Here is a 22,475-nt window from a genome sequence, read left to right on the forward strand (position 1 = left end):
CTGGACCTGTGACAAAATGTATCTCTGTCTGCAGTCTACCTGGAGCCAGCATGGATATCCACACAGACCCTTGGAGTTTCTGCTTTTGAACCCATCATATGACATAACTCTTTTGGAATCACTTTATCCAACATTTTCTAGCCAATAATGGCAGTAAAGAATCTCCACAATAACAGTCTGTGTGTGGCCACTGAGTTTGTTGTTATTTTAATAATATGTAGTCCTCTGACAAGATGGAAGCTTTGTGTACATGGCACAAGATCAAAGATATTGCTTGACTTGAGACAAGATTAGTACATAAAAAGGGGAGTAAACAAGGTAAAATAACAATCACCCTGGAAGAACAAAATGCAGTGGCCCAGATTAATGATTTGTCATTTCATTTTTGTTTATCCTCTTTCAGAAAAAAAAATCCTCATGAATTTTGCCAGAGAATTATTCTGCTACACTGTAACAAGCACAATAGTACATAAATCCTTATGTTCATATCCATCTTCCATCAAAAGCTTCTTAAAGCTTCTTAATAGTTTCCATAGTCCATTGAAACTATTCAGTACAATCCTCACTCAAGGCCAGCTTTAGCAAGGGTCACACAGAAAAGGTTTACTAGTGCAGTTTTACTAGTTAGTACTTCATGTGCTGTAAACTGGCAGAAGCATTTTTCACTCTGACTGAAATCTGCCATAATTTTTATTGCATTGCACAGTGCACACTCCTGAAGTAATCCCAGAGTTCCCATTCCTTTTACAGAAGCCATTTGTAGACATGGACTCAGTTTTGGTGAGAAAGGTGGGCATTGTCTGTTCAAAATAAAAAGTATACAAATATTCTTTCTCTTACTAAAGGCAGCATCTTCCTTCCTCTTGTTGCCTCACCAATTTCAACTAAACTGAGCCCCTGAGGGACTCTGACATGAATAAAGGTGGATTTTAGCCTTTTGCTTGCAAAGCAGTTTTTGCTACTTCCAGAAATGCATAAATAGGTTGTTTCCAAGTTACAAATGTTAAATAGAGTAGGCTTTCAGCAATGGAGTAGAATCAGAAAGTTTTGTGAGGCATTGTCTTTATATTACAGAAATAGTATCAAAAAACAGAGGATATTGATGTTTAAAAACATTTCCTGGCTTTCAGATCCAAAGATTGAATGGTTCTTGCAGAACCAGAGCATAAAATCAGCTGTATTTCTTCCTTGAATTCCAGGATGTAACTGGCTTGAGACAGAAGACAATTCAGAGTTAAACCTGGCCCACAAAAATTTCAATTAAAAGCTTCTTCAAATCACCATGTAGTTTCTTACATTAAGGTTTGAGCCTGTAAAATTAATAACTCTACTGAAGCTTCTGCATATGGGGAAATTAGAAGTTTTCAGCCTTTTCAGCTTTATAACTTGAAAAATGTATAACCTGTATATCTGTGCAGTGGAATGAACCACTTCATGGATACAGCTGTGTCAGTACAAACCACTTTGCACTTTAGCACTTCTCTGTAGTTTTTTTTTAAACCATGAAATTACTTTTAACCACACTTGGTCACGTCATTTATTAAAATTAATAACACAGGGAAAAGCTGAGCTGTAGTATCTCTTGCACAGCTGCCCTATGAGACACAAATTATATTCAGAAATATTCAGCCCAACATTTAATCCAATAAACAGGTCTTTTCCTTGTGCATGTATACATAAAATATGTATGTTTGTTTATCTGTGGAAAATCTGCTTTTCCCTGTAACTTACAGTATTATTTATGTTCATGTATTTAGCAGAACTCAGTTCACTTCTCTACTTTGAATACAAAACAAAAAACTTTTTAAATACATTGATTATTTTGGGAAAGTGCTGTCCGCAGATAAAGTATTTTCAAGGTAATTCAAAGTCAAATTAGACTATCAGCTGCTCATATCCTGGTAGTTAAGTATCAAATGCTGAAATTCTAATTAAATTCTTTGTGGCTGTACTATACTTATCAGCCAGTCTAATATGATTTGCTTCAATGTTTTCATTGATAATTTAAATGAGATTTTGTACTTGTTATGCACTTTACTGAAACACTAATATTTACTGTGTCTTAATAAAATAATTCAACAAAATATCAATAGTACTCCTGAAAAAAAATTGCTTTCTCTAGGAAGGAGACATATAAAATAAATTGCACACCTGCTAATGAATTTATTTTGAAACACAACTACAAAGAGAAAATCAAGTGGGCAGTCTTTAATGGACTGTGTTTTGTCTTCATTTTTCAAGTTAATGAACAATTTAGAAGAAAATATTGAATCATCACTGCCAAGATTTGCACAGGATACCTCATGGAAGAAGTACTAAAAGATGAAGAGACCAGGCTAGCTGATCAGAAATTATTCTAAAGAATATTCATAGTATTTATACTAATGATTGTGATGACTTTTTGCTAGTGGTTTAGAAATATTAAAATAATTTTGAATTCCCAAAAAAACATCACTGGAAGTGATCCTGATGAAAGTTGTATAGGTGTAGATTATCCAAACTTGCTTTTTTTGGGTACCTTTTGAAGTTCTTTTGACCTATTCAATAGACTGGAGAGGACCATGAACAGTGTTTTAGATCCAAATACACATAGGAACAGATTTTTCCTACAGATCTTGCCATCCCAGAGGTCCCTAAATATAAACGAGATTGCCAGGCACCAGAGCAGAACAAAAACAGCAGGACAAAACATCTTGTAGTGTGAACTGCAATTAAATAAATTTGTAGTTGAGAGAGAAAGGCTTTCACATGGAAGTATAAAAAGTCCCCTGTAGTTCCTGGAGTGGATTAAAAAAATAACTCTTTGATGAGTATCATTAAATGTTGTGGTTCTATAATCAAAATTGCCCTGGATCTGCAAGAGGCTTTTCTGCAAGCAACACTGGAATAGCTTTTTCTTCAAATATTTTGAATAGCATATACCTCCAATTTCTGAACAGGGTGTTTTCTGGCAGAATACATTGAATAAAAGATGTTTTGACTGTGAGATTGCTTCACTATAATTCTTTCATTTAAGCAACATGAAAAGTTAAAAGTTCTCAATTTTAAACAGTCACAACTGGAAGGAGTAGATTAGATCTTTGGCTGGAGTAAATTGATGTAGCCACACAAAATCGATGAGGCTAAACCTCCTTCTTTTGTGAAAAATATCTGTCTATATACCTCAACATGCAGGAAGTTCAGATTACACACACAGTTTCAGCAAACTCCTATTCAGATGTAAATTACCCGTGGGAAGAGGGAGAAGGGTAGGAGAGAGGCACTTCACTCTCACCTCCGCTCCCATCCCCGTAAGCATTGAGGATGCAGGTCCCCATTCCCACTGCAGCCCTGCCAGCAGCTCTGACACCCAGTCAGAAAACATGGAAACACTGCCTTCTGTCTCTTCTTGGCTCCTGAAGTCTTGGGGCACCCACTCCTTTGACAAGCACATCCCAGCATGTGCAGCCCTCTTGAGTAGTGGAAAATATTCTCATTTTCTCTGTGTGTCTGTGGTGGTGGCATTCTCCAAATTACTACAGCCCATCAGGCACAGCACTGCCAGCCGGGCAAGGGAGGGGATTGTCCTGCTCTGCTCTGAGTCCTGGGGGTGGTTTTGGGCTCTGCAATATAAGAAAGACATTAAGCCATTAGAGAGCATCCAAAGGAGGGCAACAAAGATGATGGAGGGGAAAACGTGTGAGGAAAGGCTGAGGGCATTTGACCTGTTCAGCCTGGAGGAGACTGAGGGGAGACCTCACTGCAGTTACATCTTCCTTGTGAGGGGAAGAGGAGGGACAGACACTGATCTCTGCTCTGTGGTGACAGTGACAGGACCTGAGGGAATGGCCTGAAGTTGTGTCAGGGGAGGTTTAGATTGAATATAGAGAAAAGGTTCTTCATCCCTTCAGAAAGTGGTAGGGCACTGGCACAGGCTCTCCAGGACAGTGGTCACAGCACTGAGCCTGGCAGAGTTCAAGAAGCATTTGGAAAACACTTTCAGGAACTTGAAAGGGGATGTGGAAGTGTGGAAAGCACTGGATCATCAGGTTATTAAGTGTTGGGTATTTCCGTAGTGAAGAGCGGTTTGTCTTACAACAGGGAAGAGGATTTATCACCTGGATGTTTAGGGCACCAAGCTTCATTAATTCTCCTCCTCACAAAGGGAGTAACTTGTTTTACAACATTTCTAATATGCCTCAAGTGGAGGAATGGCAGGTAACAAGTACTTCTTGAAGTTGTTTTCACTATCTGTCTTTGAGGCAAGCAAAGACAAAATTAATCCTCTGCCAGGATTAATTTGGCCAGTCTAGACTGGTTGTCCCATACAGGAGCAGATGCAAAACTGCACAGGGTACAATGAAAAATTATCATTACATACAGGGGAGAAGAACTGCATTTGAAGTGACCTGAATGAATACTGAATTCTTTTCTTTCTACACAACATGAAGAACACCACACATGGGGATTATACAGAGAGAAATTCCTTTAAAAAAATAAAATCAACCCATTTGATAATGTCTCCTTGTTTCACAGTATTTAGGCTTTTATCACAGTTAGTTCTTAGGGGCTTGGAATGTTCGTCTTCATAGCAAGGCTGAATCAAAAATAATGGGATTAGAAGTCCTCAGAGCTGGGAAGGATTTGCATTGACAGGAGATGCATAAAGGATGAAGCAAACTGTGCAGCTGAATCACCAGGCAGTGCAGCAGCAGAGTGCTTCCATCGAGGTGTGGGCGCTCACTGATTCCCACCACAGAGCCTGCTCTGCACAGCACGGGAGCCCTGCACAGCACAGCAGTCACAGACACAGCTCCACGTCCTTTGGCACCAGGTAAACACACACAGACTCAAAAGATCTGGGGAAATATAGGACAAGCCTGATATTCCTAATATTTTAGTACCATCTGGAAGGTCAAAATTTACTGGGATTGATTTAAAAATATAAATTTTGCTTAGGAACTCTGTAAACAGTGTGGAGGTTAATTTTACATTGATTTGGATGTGGAAGATGAAGTTAAGGGTTTCATTGTCTAATGGGCGATGAAAACATTCAGCAGTGCTCTCGTCAGCATGAGCATAGGTATGCTTTCCTCCACAAAGGCTGACCTTTCCATGACTTTTAAGAATTTCATGTCTTTTAGATATTTTGTCCTCTACAGTTCATATTGGCCAGCAAATTAATCATCCAGTCACAGGTCCCATTGGGAGGTGGATGCATAAACTCATTCACCAGTGTATTGCCGCTCAACCTCCATTTCTTTATGGTTTTGACAAAATTGGATCTTTGCACCACTGGTGCTTGCCACCATGCAGAACCCACACAAGCCAGCATGCAGTGCAGTGTTTGCTTTATTCATGTGGTAGCAGGAGCACTGAGAGCTTCAGAACAATGTGCCCAAGGTCAGTGAAAAGAGAACCATGGCTGATCCATGCCAAAGTGCAACAGTCAGCAGCTTCCTCTGCAGAAAGACCTATTTCAAGGGACTCCAGCCAAAACCCTGAGCATTGGCTCTTTCTGGCTTGGCCCCTGTTTGCCTAACGGCTTGTGTGAAGAGCACCTCTTCTGCTCACCTGGCAGAAGTCTCTAGAAAGGGGAAAAAAAATGGGCAAAAGGCCCCTCTTGTATCTGCTTTTCTCTGTCCCTGCTAATACAAGTGTCAGACATGTCTTCAGAGGAACAATCATCTCCTCTGAGCTCACCCATTTCCTCTGAGCTCGCCTGGCTGTGAAAAGAGGAGGAAGTTTATCTCCAGAAATGCATGAATAACATTAGAGCTTTCCAGCTTCACTTTGGGTAATATACCCAACCTTTGCTATTGTTTGCTTTGCATTGAAGGCCACTTTAAAGTCCCCAGGTTATTTTTGTGATCTAAGGAGGCTGTTCTGCAGATAGTGAATTATTTGGTAGAGAGCTCCTTCCTGAGAAGCAGCAGCAAACTGTAGTTTGAAGTTTACTCTCAAGTGTAATCTATACATAGATAATGCATACTGGAAGGAAGCCAGTTTTTATTAGGAGCAGAAACCTTCTAACAAGGTGGCATCAAGTTGCAGTTCAGCTTCATTTGGTAACAAATTGTTGAGACAGCAAAGGAAAAAACAACTTCTTATCTATTGAGGAAAGGAAGGATGCAAAATGACATTGAGGTCAGCCTTCCAATTCCAGTTCAGGCTGCTCTACAGATGGAAATTCCAGCTTTGTATTTGCAATTTTACAATTTGCAGGTCCAAAGAAGCACATCAGTTACAGTCAAGCAGAATGTGATGCCTGCAGATGAACTATCTGTAGAAATCCGTAGAAATCTGTATAGTCAGCTCAAAAGACGTATATTAATGCTTGGTATTAAAAAAAAATTATATATATATATATATATATATATATATATAAACCCAATAAACACAAGAAGATAAATTTGGGGGTAAGAGTGAAAACAATAAAAATTAATAGCTATACTATCATGGAATTGTAGTTTCTAAAAAGTGCTAACAGAAAACATTGTCCCTAGGTATTAAAAAAAAATACCTTTCATTTTACGGCAAAGTCAGAAATTCTGGTTGAAAGTATAAGAAGCTTTAATGTCTAAAAGTCAAAGCTATCAAATACAAAATATTGCCAAGGGGGTTTATGTGGTCATGGGACATAATATGAACAGATAAATAGTTCATATTCACTGTTTTGAATACTTTTGAAGACAGTTTTAGGTGACCAAAGACTCGGGTAAAATTTACCTAATACCAAGTCTAATTCTTAGAGTTAAACACCTTGTTTATGTGCCAGCCTGGTACCAGATCCAGGGTTAAATTCCCTGTTAATATTATGAGTCTGGCAAGAGAAGGTATTGAAGAGAGCACAGATTACTTTCGCTTTCAATTCAGCAGTTTCTCTGCCATTTGCTGCCATTAGTCACTTTAGAGTTGATTTCAACTCCTATCAACTTAAACCTTCAAATAGCCTTAAAACACCATGCAAAAAAAAAAAAAAAAAATCCTACAGAGATGCACTCATGAAGTAAGAATGTCTGAACTTGACCAACGGCTCAGCAACAAAAAGATCAGTTTTACTGTACCACAGGAATGAAAGTTACAGGCACAAGTAACTCCACGTGTGTGCATCTCCTCACCTCACACACCCCTGAACAGCAGTGCACTGCAAAATCAGGAAAATTCCCTGAGAAACACTAGGTTGCTTGGTATAAATTTGCTTTGTCTCTTTTATCTTCCCTTCTGGGGCCCATAGGATTTTTTGTTTTCAAAGTTGAGCAGAGGGATGGGATCTGCTGGGCAAGCAGCTCTCTGGCCTTATGGTTTGCTCTCATTGCCCACAGGGTGACCTTGTGCTTGGTCCCTTGTTAAATATTATTATTAAAATACCTTTTGTATTGAGAATTATTAATGTTCCTATTACATTTTCTACAGTTTTCATTCTTATATTGCCTGATTGCCTTACAAGACACTAGATAATTGAGCTCTTACCTGAATTTTGCATATAGGCAACTGGCAAAGAATATGAAAATTTATGCCTGTGTTGGGAGCCCAGTTTACAGAGGTTGTAACCCTTCCTAGAGGAGATGTAATGATTGTATTTTCTCATTAAGACCATCAAAGGTGCTTCTATAATTTAATTTTCATCGGTATGCATGAATTAGACAGTCTGTTTTACAGATCAAATTCGCAAGATTTTTTTGGATCAGTTCTTCTGACCCACTGTCCTCATCCCCAACAGAGTCAAACTTAGGCATAGGCTCAACTCCTCACAGGGTGCAGTGCATATGAAACATAAGACATTATACCCAGAATACTTCCAGAAATACAGTTTTTACAGTCAGCTTCAGCATAAACATATTTACTTATTTTATTCAAGAAATCGAAAATATTACATTTTTAGTTAGTTATGTAGAAAGGGAACAGACTTTGTAAGTGACTTGCAAGTAGGATTACTATAAACAAAGCAAAAATTGCCAAGCCCTGCAAGAGGCCAAAACAACAAGGAGGGATTGCAGGCTTTCATCATTCCTTATGAAATAAGAACAGGTTACCAATATTTTAGGTCGTATAAGAGAGATTTCAGTTTCTGACTATACAGCAGAAAAAAACCTGGAGAAGGCAGCCAAATCAAAATATTTGTATTTCCCTTTCTAGACTTAGGTACTTCAAACTCTGTATTCAGATCAGCCAGAACATTAAAGAGCAGTAAATTTCAAATATGAAGTCTCAGAGAGGCTCATAATTCAGAAAACTGAAACTGAGAACTCTAAATTCAGTTTCAGCACCTGAATATAGAGGACAATATAGGACTCCTGACTGTCCATTATAATAGATGCCTTGAAGCCTGTCACAGACAGAAATTGTTTCCTTTCATACTCATGCTAAAAGCAACATTTCACACTTTTGGCTGGCTTGCTTTGTGGCTCACTGAAGCACCACTTTCTTGTCTGATTCTTTGAGTTAAGGCACATAGAAAATATATCACTACTTGGGGCTCTCAAAAAGTGACAGTTTCAAAAAGGTTTAAACCTGCTTTTTGGGAATCATTTAACACATCTCCTCGGGTTTAAACTCTCAAGTGTTTACCTACATTCACTAGTCACGTTAGAAAATTTTCTTTTGGAATTTTTATGCTGTTGGTTTCTCTACTCTTGCTACTAGCACTTTGTAAAAAACTCACCTTGAGCCTCAGAAATGCTGAACCCAAGCAGTGGGAGACCAGTAGTCCTACCCTCAGCTTTTTCCTGATGCTGAATTTTGCACACACAGGGCTTTGGCATGGACTTGTGTTTAGTAAAGTGGAAATAAATTTCAAGTCACCATGTTTTATGAAAACCATATGGCTTAACTCACAGTTCTTCAGCTTGGCAAGATTTGCTTGTGGAAGCAAACGTTATGAATAGCTGAATTCCCTCTGCATTTAAATATGTTCTTGGAGATGGCCTGGACTGATACTGCAAACAGATATATTTGATTTAAAGTGATGATCATATGATTTAATTCCATATATTAAAAAAATGAAATTAGAAATAAATAGCACAAAGAGACAAGAACTAAATGGAGATTAACACAGTCCAAAAGAGATGTCAAATAAGTAGGTTAAACTGTAGCATTTGCTGGAATCACTCCAATGACTCGCGAAAATCTGTTAAGTTTAATGCTGCCTCAGGACTAGTTCTTGAGACTTCTTATAAATTATGTGGTACAAGATGCCTTTTACAATCTTTCATTAAGTAAATGAATAAAAAATGAGGAGGGAAAAAACCAGGAGAATCCCATTTTTGGAGATATTAAGAATATAAATTCCAGTAAGCTACACCTTCTGTTGACAGTGGAATAAATCAGGATACTAAAACCTCTGAATACATCGACTTCAGAGTGGCAGGAGAGAAAAAACCTCAGGGCTTATTACATTTTCCATTTGCTAATCTCTAATGTTGCCAGAATTCATGGGGGAGAGGGACAATTGCAGTATCTGCCAGGGGGGGGATCAAAGGTAGAAAGAGCAGGGCTTGGGTTGGTGCTGCTCAAAGACAAGGTGGTCCCAGTGCTTTTGAGGTGACACTCCTGCTTCAAGCTCCTGCAAAACCTCCACTAAATTTATTGCAGAAATGTTCAACTTTTTAATCATATCTATTTTTCATATTATTCTAGAACATTTTTTTAAAATACATCCCTTAAAGCAAAGGAAAAGGAGTGTATATCTGCAGCAGTATCACAATTGTCAATCTGCAGTATATAGCTAAGGTCAAGGAATTATGAAAATTTGTTATCTTCATCTAAGAAGCACCTTCAGGACCCCCCATTTATTATTTGATATGAAAATTTGTTAGAAAAATTTCCATGCTGTTGTTTATGTATTTGTCCCTGTTTGGCAGTATAGGATCTTGGAGACATAGTTCTGAAAAATACAAGTTTTTTTTCATTGAATTTAAGGAATTGGAGTGAAGTATTTGTTTTACTAGTTTGATTCATCCTTTGCTTATCTTTAATTTCCTATTGCTTCAGATGAACCAGCACAGTTTTAATTCATTTTCTTAACAGATTTTCACTCAAATGCTGCCATTCTGTCTATCAAAAATAATAGCATATGAAATTCTTCATCAGAATCTAACAGCAGCCTCTTGGGAAAGAGGCAAATCCTCTAGGATTCCTCTAAGGTAATTAGAGTAAGAAAAGACATTCTAAAAGGTGTCTTGAAAGCTTTGAAAATAGAAGTAACTTAGACACAGCTCAGTTACCTCCTGAAAGGGGAGATTCTTGTCAAGGAGGGGAAATGAGGTCACTAATTGACAACACTTGAAAGATTTTCAGAGGAGACAGCGAATGTCTCTCTGAAAAACTGGTCCAGATCATTGCAGGACAAGACAAGAGAGTTCATTTTTCACCATTTCCTTTTGTTAGGACTGCCTCTACAAGAATGAACTTAAAAATTGAAATGGTAATACTCCAGCAACATGATGAAAAAAACATATGAAAATCTGAAGAAGAGTCAGAAATCTGACTTCTCAGTGAAAAACTATTAACATTAGAGGTGCCAAAATGAGTTCTGGAGGCAAATGGTGCCCCCAGTTTAAAGGAATTGTGGATCCCAGTGGACAGGGGGAGGAGATCACAAGTTCCTGCAGGAGGGAAGAGGAGGAGTTGGCCCATGCAGGTGTTTTGTTGCCCACAGGCTGTTTGCATTACAAATTCAGGTGTAAAAATGGCCCAGGCAAGCACTCTTGTGCTACTTTCAATCCAGCCAAGTTGGGCAGCAACAGAAGAGAGGATATTTGATATTGTAGGCACATAGAGCAGCCCAGGCTGCCCAAGCAGATCCCCAGAGACCCCCACAGGCAGCTGCAGTGTAGGAAATGGGGGACAGAGATCTAAAATCAGAAGTTGTTTGTAGTTTGGGATACCAGTCCTGTGTTTCCCTCCAGGAATGTGAATGATAGAAAGCAAACTTTAACAGAGCTGAGGTTGTATAGCAAGCATCAAACAGTCATGGTGAAGGTAAAACACAAATAAACAGGCTGGCAGAAGAGTTGCTTTTAAATTGAACAGGTAGGGTCTTCAAAAGATAAAACCAAGAATTAAATTAACACCTCTCCTGAAAGTGAGTTTTAATTCAGTGAAGACTTTATTTATGTGACTACAATGACCACACTGAGAAAATGCTTCCCTGGCAGTGAGTGCTTCTGTCCCCTCCTGTCTCTTGGAGCCTGGCAGCTGCATCAGTCCTTCCCTCACTAGCAATCCCATTTGCTCCACAGGAACTGACCTCTGCTTCTCTCAAGTTGTCTCATACATTCAAGAACTTGGTTTAAACTCTTAGCAAATCCCCTCAAACTGTATTAGATTTTTCATTTTCCAGAGGAAGGCACAGGCCCGGGCCTAAGGAAGTCCCACTTCTTCAAAGCATGGCACTGAATATTAGATTATTTCTCCCTATAATCTTTGATTCTTTAATCTTCTCTGACCACAGCCAGGACTGGTTAACACAAACAGAGATTCCAGAACAGTGCCTTCATACAAATACAGGGAGATAGGAAAGTTCAGGTTTATGGAGATACAAACATGTCATGGCAGCACCAAATCTAAATTATAAATATTGCTAAAATTATTTTGCATCTCATAACTCCATATAAATGTCCTAGAAGAAAGGACACATGACACCCAAGCCTTGGGTAACCCAACATCAATGTTCAGTCCCCTTATTCAGTCCCCTCTGTGTTATAACACATGGCAGGGCCTATTACTCATTGTTTTCCCTGTGTTTGCTGATGCTCTGCATGGCTCAGAGAAATGACTTCTTTACTCATTATTACTCTAATTGGGAGTTCTGAACAAGATAGAGCCTCCTTTAACACTTCATACCTGGCTTCTGCAGATCCCACAACAAGTTTGCTGCCTGTGCTGCCAAGAGGCAAAGTTTATTTGAGGTCATAAAGGAAACCTCAGCAGACCCCAGTGTGGGGCACTGTTCTGGTTTTAACTGGGATTTGTACTTAGCAGGAGTGTCCTGGAGGGGAGATTTCGTGTCTGGTAGGAGCTGAGAATTGAGCCTGGTGGGAATCATCCTGCCCTTATCCCCTTACACAGGTACAGAGGGGCACGCACAGCTTTACTTCTCTCTGTACTCATAAGCCAATTGTGTTTCCATGCAAAAGCTGTTAATATTGGCTTGCACACAGGTGGTTTTGTGTGTCTGAAATGTGTATTTGGCTGGCCACAATGCTGAGTGATTTTACCTACAGTATTGTAGCAAGGACTACGAAGCCTCCAAGCGTGTGCTTCTAGTGTTGAAACTGAAACTTTGAAGTGGGGGTACAAGCATCCAAAGGACCAATTTGGAAAGTTTGGCATCCTCCTGCAGTCTTTCATGTTCTGTTTCCTCTCTGGAAAATGCTGGAAACCCTCAAGGCCCATCCTTGTCTGCCAGCATATCCTGGCTCACTTTCAGCACTGGATGTGCCACCCGTACAGATTTTAGCTGTGAACACATCTGAAGTTTGCATAGGTTTTATGACACCGTTTTCATAAATGAAATAGGACATTTTGGGGAAATATTCACGTTTCATGTGCTTTCTGGAAGCGTCACTTAGATTTGCAAGATCCAAGAAATTAAGATTACAGTTCTTGATTGTGACAGCACTAACCAGGCAGTCTCCAAAAAAGGTTTGGAGTCCATTCAAAAAGGAAGAAAATCACAGTAATATCTAGGTATGGAAGGAATGATACTGAAAACACCTCCAAAATTGAATGCAGTGACATCTGACACTTTCCTGGTGTCAGACCCAGTGTTAATTTGATTTGTTCAATGCCATATGTGCTTCCTGACTTATTGTGTAGTACCTGTGATGTCGTGACTCTTCCTGATTGTGCCTCTGTGTTGGGTGGATTTGTATGGCAGAAGTTCACTAGACCCTTTCCACTGACCTGCCTGCATGAAGCCTATTTCAGAAGAATGGCATATACTCCCCGGGAAACATTTAATCCTGTGCATTCTCTCACATCTTTTGCTCAAAATACAGTCTAATCTTACTGAAACTACAGAGTTTATGAGTGTGCCTGGTAATAAAGGGAGCAATTCTTCAACATGAAGATGGTACTTTCTTCTTTTAGTGTCTCTTGCTCCATTTTTATCAACCTACCTGCATGTTTGATGATAAAACAGATCTGTTGATGGAGATGAACACCTTTGATAGAAGCAGAGAAATACAAAGCCTGAATGGTGTTGTTAGGATCCACAAAGAGTAGGAATGTAAAAATAAGTTTGTTTATGTTGACATTTTTTCACAGTGTAGAGAAAAATAAGGTTTTTCTTGGAGAACACAGCATCCCTTAGCATTTAATAGAGCATTTTGGTTCTGATGTGGCTGGGAGGAAATAACCAGCTTCTCAGAAGCTAAGGAGAGAGCCAGTGCTAAGTGTACACTTTATAGTATGATACAGTAACACTGGAAACTTGCCAAAACTACCTTTTACATCAGGAAGGATTAGAAACATGTCTACTAAACAGCTATTGCAGAAAGCCCCTATATGCAAATAATCAAAAGAATTTTTTGCCTTAAGGGAAAAAAAAAGTACTTCTTTAAAGAAGTTTACATATAAGTACTATAGAGATATGTTATAAATCCTCAGAAACAAAAATGCAAGGAAGAGAAGGGTGATACAGGCAGAGGTTTTTTACTCAGACTGAATTTCCCAGTGTCAAACACTGCTTATTAGCCATGACACCAAGACAGAAGCATGATATGGCTGCTGCCTTCTGTCACTCTGCTTGCTAGTCACTGCAACCATTAAAATGCCAGAAAGAAAGCAGCTGCAGAAGTAATGCACATATTGGATAGAGTTTACATTATTTTTAACTATCCCTTCAAGAACTGTACTTGTTTTGTTAATTTCTGAGGATGTTTGTTTCTGATATTTACAGCTGAACATCTGTTTTATAATCTCTGGAGGAAGTTGTGCAGAATAAATTCACTGTCTTTAAATACAGAGCAGTGTTGAACTACTCTACTCCCCAGTTCAGAACACTGCTGTTATCTCAGGGCTTGAAATGTTTCTCTTCATGGCTAATTGATCATGATCCATGTGACAGCTTCTCCACTCCAAATAAGAAATATCACTAAGGGATTTTTTGCCTTTCTTAAAGTCTGTGTCTTTATCTTAAAAGTTATCTGTTCTCAGCTGGGCAGTAGTTTTGATGGAGTTAAAGGTGGGATGGAACCAGGATTAAAACACAGCCCAGACTGCCCTGTCAACCCAGAAAGCTGATGTCAGGCATCACCCAACCTGCCATAAAACCCAGGTATGAAGGAGCCAAACTTCCCTTATCAAATCTGAGGAGAGAAGGTGTCCACTCAAGGGAGAATTTGGCATATGCACAGAGTGACAGATACACGGATGGCTTCTGTGGCTTCTGGTGGGAGACCGTGTGAAGCACCCACGATGCCACATTCGCTGCTCTGTGGCTTCCCAGCTGGCTCTTGGCAAACCAATTAGCACCTTCATTTACCAGTTAGCAGCCCCACTAGAAATGCCCTGGTGAAAAGGCACCTCTCAGTCTCCCATGTCATTACTAGTTACTTTCTGTGACACCTTCCTGCTTTTTCACATGGTCTCCCTCTGTATCTGTCTCCCTCAGCTCCTGCCTCCCAGCAGTCAGCCTGTCAAAGCTGGCAGGCTTAGCCTTTTCCCATTATTCCAAAGAGCAAGAGGGACAACCTCTTTTAAATTTCTTTGGTCCTTTCTCTCTCAAGACCAGACCCTGCTCCTCATCCCTGTGCCCCACCTCTTCCTGTGGGCTCTGCTTGCCTTTGTGATCAGAATTATCGGGCAATATCACAGTGCTGATCACAGCAGCCAGGCACAAGGTTGCCAGGAGCTAACAACTTCACAAGATCCAGAGAACAAAAAAAAAAAAAAAAAAAAAAAAAAAAAGAGAGAAAGCAGCTAGGATTTTAGAAATCACAGAGCATCCTGTTTTTTATTACATTTTAATGGGCATGAAGGTCATACACTGAGCTCATGATCCTGCTTGTGCTTGGAAGAATACAAACTGAAAACACTATGATTGTATCTTCACTTACTCTTTCTTTCTTGTCAGCTACAGTAACTGCATTCTCTGGCATGGTAGATTGGTATTTGTTTTTTACCATTTTCAAAATTAGTACTATTATTTTATACTGAGTAGAAAATATTTTCTGAACAATGTTTTAAAAAGCAACTGCACAAGAGCTAAAAATCATAAGGTTGGAACAGAAAGCAAGCACAAAGATGGAAAGTTTTGGGAGCAGAAGCCTGAACTGTCACACCAGCTCAGCATTCACCTCAGAATTCTTTTTAGTGAGCACTCTACAACATATTTACAGTTTTGGGGCCCCAAGCCTGAAACAAGAGATCTCTGATTCTGAAAATATTTCCCATTAGTTTCCCTGGGGTGTGTTGTCCTGCCAGAAGCAAGACCAACTCTGTGTGTCTGAACATACTTTTCAAAATTTCATATGGTGAAAAATTTAAAATTTAAAATATAGCCTGAGTTTTTCTCTACCACCAATGACAAAGGGGGGACATAACACAATACTTTGCTGCCTAAGGGGACCTCTCACTTGTAAGTTAATAATTATTTGAGTAAAAATGAGTGCACTAAGATGCATACTGGAAAGATAAACAAGGGCTTTGTAAACAAAACAAATTTATTTTATTTTTAAATTGGATCCTGCAAGTGTTTTCACCACTAAGAATTATTGCTTACAGAGGAGTTTCTCAAAGAGCTGCCTGGGTACTGGGTGTGTAATGACTCCTTCATATTCAGCATTATTACAGGAAGGAAAACTAACTGAGGAAATTAATATGCAGTGCTAAAGGCCAAGGCAAACAGATAAATTTCTACTGCTTCAAAGCAAGCTGAGACCTACTCAGAAGTTTACTGTGCCTGTACAATGACACTTTTATCAGTGTTTCCATACTCTAAAGGAACTTCTTCCTGGGCAACCCTCAGAATTGAGAGGCTAATTCACTTTCTTTTGAGTCTATAATCTGCAGAGGACATGATCAGCCTTTCTGTGAGGACTAACAATGGGAAAAAAACCTGGAGACAGCTCCAAACTGGTGGTTGACATCTTAATAGTGACTTTTCTCATAACATCTTCCCATTATGTCTTTACTCACCAAATCAGGCACAAAATTAGCAAGTGCTGGGGACACAGGACAGAGCTGCTGCTAAATTACACATTTTGTTTGTGTTGCTTTATCTTTTATCCCTTTCTTGTGAAAAATAATTTGAAGTTTTTTCAGCATCTTAATTCCAATTTACTCCTTTCTTCATTTATTCCTCAAAAATTCAAAATGCATATTATACACTTTAAGATTTTCCTCCATGGCATTACTTTCCTCCTTTCTCCCCCCAGGTCTTTTACTTTTGTACTCCTATCTAGCAGGGATTCCCAAGGCACAATCTGAGGGATGTTTTGGTGAATGCACAGTGGAATAAGTGCCATGGAAAGCAGGAGAGAAAGCGGAGTGGGGAAAAAAATAAAAAAGGAAAAAATACCCCAAACAAAGCAGAACCAAGCAACTTAAAAAGCAGAGGTTTAGGTACCCAGTCTTTATCCTGGCAAACGTCCTTGCTCATCTTTCTTCCAAAGAAAGAGAAGTGCAGAAGAATGGAGAAAAGAGAAGTGCAGAAAGTACCCCATTCATCACTAGCAGCTCAGTCCCCAACCAGCTTGAATTTTCAAACCAGCTTACACATCTGCAGGAGCTTTACTCTATGGGTAAAGATATCCCTTTTCAGCTGGTGCTGTACAAAGTTTGCAAGATCACAAGAGCCAGGCCAAAAAGAAATTGTCACGGCACTTAAATGAGGTGCTGCTTGGTCTTGCCTTGCTTCTGAGAAGCACATTTTTCCTCCAAATCCTCTAGACAACCTTTGATAAAGTCAGCCATGTCAATGCAAAGTTATTTCCTTGCTTTTACTGTCATTTTAAGTCTTTCATCCATACCTGTTTCTGCAAGTTAAAAGCTTTCTCAGTTAACAGCTGTCATTTCCCTCAGATCTGGAGCTCAGTGCTTGCCAGAAACCAGAAGGGAAGAAAGCAGGTGGAAACTCACATATTGAAGTTTTTTCCTTCGTACCTTCAGCTTGATTTTATACTGCCTGGGCATACACAATAACCTCTTTGCCTGCAAGTTTAAATGACCCCAGTGCAGACAACAGATCAAGGAACAGGGGAGCAAAATTTTCATTTTGTTTTGAATAATTCTTTGGCACAAAGGTCTCAGACTGCTTAATTTATTTATAAAAATGTAATGCTATCTGATATACCACACATGCAATTGCTTTTAAAGCTTCTGCCTCAAAGTTTGGAAATCAGCAAACACAGAACTGCCTACTTGGTCCTCGGATGTTATCCACATCTCAGCAGGATCTCTAATGGATTTTCCACATCATTTAATATCTTGCAAGATATAACAACACATTGTGTCATTTTTCAGAAGCAATTAAGCTAAAGTCATGATTTGAGGGAGACTGCCTTCCACTTCATCAGAAAGCAATATGTTGCCTTTGCCAAAGTTTAACCTCCAGAAAGGGGACATTGGTCCAATAGAACAACTCTGAAAAGTGAAGCTCAAGATCTGAAGACATTTGTAGAAGATCTCTTTTAAGTGGCAAATGTTACATGCATGGATGAAAACAGACCCTGGATTTCCCCTGTTTGGCACTACAAGTTGTGTGGGCATAACCAGGGCCATGCAAAACCAGCACAGATCACACACAATGAAACACCTCATCCCATCACTCTGCCTTGCTGATGAGCTCAGCTGGGGCACTAACACATCAGCACATGGACATCCAGGCTGAACAAGCAGAGCATCCACAGCTCCTCTGAACTGACTCTTGGAGGCAAACCCTGCACCCTCTCAGCCCTGGGGAACCTGTGGGGATCAGAGCCCACACTAACAAGTTTTTCCAGCTATCACAAACATTTTTCTCTCAGCAAGGTGGTGCTTGGGATAGTCAAAACAAGGTGGAAAACAGAGGAAAGCAAGGCCGTGGCCAGAGGATGAGGACTAGCCAGGAGTAGGGGAAAGATGAACATCAGGAGATGCCTGGAAATCACTGCCTAAAGCTGTCCAACAGCATCTATGAAATATCTTTAAATGGACAATATGAACTGTATGCACATGCTGAGCCAACTCACTGGTAAATAGACAGCAGCTATTGGTCATACTAGAGGCAAAGTTTCATTTTAGTCAATTTTTAGTAGCTTTTAATACTCATTTTCATTTTGATCTCATGGGATTTTTATGCTTTCTTCTATGCAAAAGCTGAAATATTTTGTTAAAGTTGAATGGAAATCAGCTTACAAATTCTGGTTTGATTTTAAAACACAAGAAACTTTGCAAACCTAATTATACATATTCAGAAAAAGCTTAGGGGATGGTTAAAAACCATTCCTGCCCTGGAGACCTTTCAGCTTATGAAAATCTGGAGATCAACAAAGGGCAGAACTGTCATGCTCATTTTGCACATTTCATTAGATCTAAAGAACAAGCCAAATGTGTGGTGAGGAGGAACAGGGCAGGGTTGGAGGTCTGGCTCCTAGCCTTACAGTTATATGCATTTGCAATGCAAATTTCTCACACGCAGTAAAGTTGCTATTATGGTTTGATCAAGAGAGGGTTTTAAAATATATGAACTGAACAGTTTATGAGTAACCTCTTTTCACAGCTTGTAGTTGGTTATAGTTCCAGTTCCAGTCCAGAGAGCAAGAAAAATCATCTCAGACTTTTGCATTAGGTCCAGATGGAATATCAATGCTCGTGCTTCAAAGCACAACACAATGTGTAAGTGCTGGTGTTTCAAAGAAACTTCCCAAAACACGGAGGGATTTGGCACTTATCTGAGACTCTGTTTTTCCACAGGATATACCAGCAGAGTGCTAGAAAGGGACCCTAAATTAACATCAGTTGTGAAATATTTCAATGCTCTCTTTTCTATGCATCTGTCCATTCTTCAGATCAGGTACTTATATTCCTAGCAGATGGTTCAGATATATATAGTTTCTTTATAGCTGTCAAAAGTGATGTGATCTTGCATGGCAAAAGAAATAAATCAGCCAATCTTACTCATCCTGTCCTGAGTCTATTATTTTTTTCTTCTGAATAAGATATTACTTTGACTGCTGTCACTAATGAAAAATTAACAAGATCTGTCACCTTTAAATTTCTTGTACTGATTTAATAAGGCTTTTTTAACTCTTTCAAATATATATATATATTTGTTCCAGAGTGAGATCAATCCCATATGATAATGGCAGTTTTAGACATACAAAGGACAAGGCATTTTGTAGCTGTTTATATCTGTTTTGCCAAAAAACCCACTATTTTTGCAAAAGCTAAACGAAATCTGATAATAAAGTCCCTTATATTAAATTGTATTACAAAGAGCTACATATGACCACGTTCACTAAATGAAAAGAGAAACATATCTATTTTTTAGACACAGACAAGAAAAAGTACAACCTGTAAGTTTGTTGGGATCAGAGTAGAAACTCACTAGCAAAAATCATGAGCATTTGGCATTGTGAGATGAAAAGACTGAAATCCTCCTTAAATCTTAGGCATCTTAAGAGACCACATATTGCTCAGGATGTTAGTGTAGCACCTCCACACCAGTAGCAAGTACATCTTTTGCAACCTGCTCATGGCAGCTCAAAAATCAGTTTACAGTGACTTCATTATCTGGACAAAAGTGAGACCGTAAAACCCCTGCTTTGGAAATTAAAGGAGAACAAAGCGAAGGGAGCAACTTCACAAGCTGAGAAGCACATGCTGCAAAAATTATACTTGTTATAATGAAATAACATATCTTTTTCTAGAACTAATTATCTTAATGTAAATCTCATTGCCAGTCCACTGCAGAGCATCCCCATGAGGAAGTTGTAACTGCACTGAGGTCTCCGCTCAGGCTCCTCTTCTCCAGGCTGAACAGACCAAATGCCCTCAGCCCCTCCTCACACGGCTTCCCCTCAAGGCCCTTCACCATCTTTGTGCCCTCCTTTGGGCACTCCGTAATACTTCAATGTTTTAAATATTGTGGTGTCCAAAGCTGCCCCAGCACTCGAGGTGAGGCCGGCCCAGCCCCGAGCAGAGCGGGACAATCCCTCCCTTGCCGGGCTGGCCACGCTGGGCCAGCTGCCCCCAGGACAGGGATGTCCCTCCTGGCTGCCAGGGCACTGCTGGCTCAGGTTCAACTTTGCACTGACCAGGAGCCCCAGGTCCCTTTCCCTGGCACTGCTCTCCAGCCCTCATTCCCCAGTCTCTCTGTATACCCAGGGCTGCCCCATCCTGGGTCTGAATCAAAAGCCTTGATTTATGACAGAAATATGATTACAATGTCAACATCATTCTACCATCCTTCTATTTCAAAATTAACTTACCAAAATTCACAATCAACTTGAAACAGTCAACTGAAAAACTGATATATTAATGAAATAGAGAAACCAGCACAAAGTCTACAAAGTTTGTTAAAACTTGTCATCTATGTCCAGATTAGTATAACTTGTACTGGAAGAAGATTGTATTTTTTTTTTTTTTTAAGTCAGAACAGACCAGTTTTATAAACCACCATGGTATTGGTCTCCATCTGTCCTGTTTGATCATTCTGTTTCTCCTGTGCAAATGAATTCTCCTCTTGCTGTTCCCCCACAACTGAGCCTGTCACCTCCTTATCTGCCAGCTCCAAAAGTGCTAATTACTCCTTTTTTCCCTCTTGTCATCTGTATTACAACTATATTGTATTAGTATAGTTAAATTAAAATATGAGCAGTTGTCTCTAACTTTTGGTTAGCATTGAATTTGTTGCTTCTTTGTCAGATACCATGAAAATACTCATGCCAGGAAGCTTTTTATATCAGCATCAGGCTGCTTAATAAAACCTGATAAATCTCCCTACGCTTGTTCTCTTATATTCTTAGTACAGCTACAAGAACAGCTGTTACTACACATTTGTAGGGCAATTTCTGAGTTAATTGAGCCAATCCATTACTGGAAAAATAAGTGAGATCTACTGCATTCTGTCTTGTTTAGACTTTTTAGCTAATTAAGATTTTGTTTGATTCTATCTATCCACTCTAAATGACACATTTTAATGTGTCATTTGGGGAAAGTCATAATGGGGAAAGTTTAGCAAAGTTAGTGTCATGCATTGAGCCAAAATTTATTACAAGGACCTTCTGTAGTAGAAGATCTGTAAATTTTCTTTGTTTGAGTCAATTTGCTATTCAGAACAAGGGACAACAAGATTTTTTTTTGTACATCTGGTTGTTTTAGCTATGGGCTTTCTTTCACTTTTGAAACTTGGGGTAAATAACCTATATTTTAGGCTCTGCAAAAAAGTTTCAAAGCTATGAAAGAAAAAATTGCAAACTTCTTTGGAGGTAGTCTGATAGGGATATATATATATATAGGAATATAGGCATTAGTGTAAGTAAAAATTTTTAAGAAGTAATTCTTTTCTGCCTGAAATAGCATGTTGTACTCCACACACAATATGTTCATTATTAAACATTTACATTTTGATTTCTCTGTCATTATCTTGTCTCTTGCTTTTTGACAACTGTCAGAATTCGTAGAAGGAATATGAAGAATTGAAGATCTGTAATGTTTTTCTGTTTGCTGTATGTCTTTACATTTATCTGGAAACTGCAGAAAGGCTTTTACAATTTTTTTTTATCTAGGTCTATTCAGACAAGTTTTCAATGAGACTGTCATTTATGTGCTGGAATGTAAGAGGAACTCATCAAATCTTCAGTAGATAAAGTGTGTCTTTGAACACTTATTTCTGTAAAGACTCTTTGGTAATGGGTAATTAGGGATTATTGGTATAGAAGTGGGGAAAAATGAATAGAATAAACCCATGGAAAAGAAAAGAGATTAAATGGAAACTGGATTCATAATTAACTGCCCTTTAAAAAACCATCTTTAAGAAGTACCTTGGTGATTCAGACTTCCATGCAATACTAGATCTCTGCAAGGATTTCACTCCTTCATCCCTCCTCCTCTTTTCTATTTTCCACATTTGCTATATTTAATCTCTGATTAGATGTAAATGCTGGGAATCAGGCAGGGGTCACCTTGAGTTTGAACAGCACCTAGTTCACATGAGTCCTATTCTGAGTGGTTAAGTTATTATTGGATGTCGTAAGATCACCCCCAAAATAGCACTCCAAGAAATCACTCTCATGGGTCCAAGTCCTGCAAAGACTCTGCCGGAATTAATTGGACCATTGGAGAAGCATGAAGTAAAATAAGTGCAAACAAGTCTTTGCAGAATCACAGATGGTCACTGGAGATAAGAACATGTTCTCAGCTGCATTTCAAGGCAGAAGTCTAAGCATATGGAGCAGGCATGCTGAACTTCTGTTACTTAGCATTTATGGAATGAGCAACAGTGAAGACACTGTGAAAATGTGTGAAGGACAGAACTAAACTTTTTCATCACATTTTTCACCAAA

Source organism: Vidua chalybeata, chromosome 4 (genome assembly GCF_026979565.1).
Source record: "Vidua chalybeata isolate OUT-0048 chromosome 4, bVidCha1 merged haplotype, whole genome shotgun sequence".
Lineage (NCBI taxonomy): Eukaryota > Metazoa > Chordata > Aves > Passeriformes > Viduidae > Vidua > Vidua chalybeata.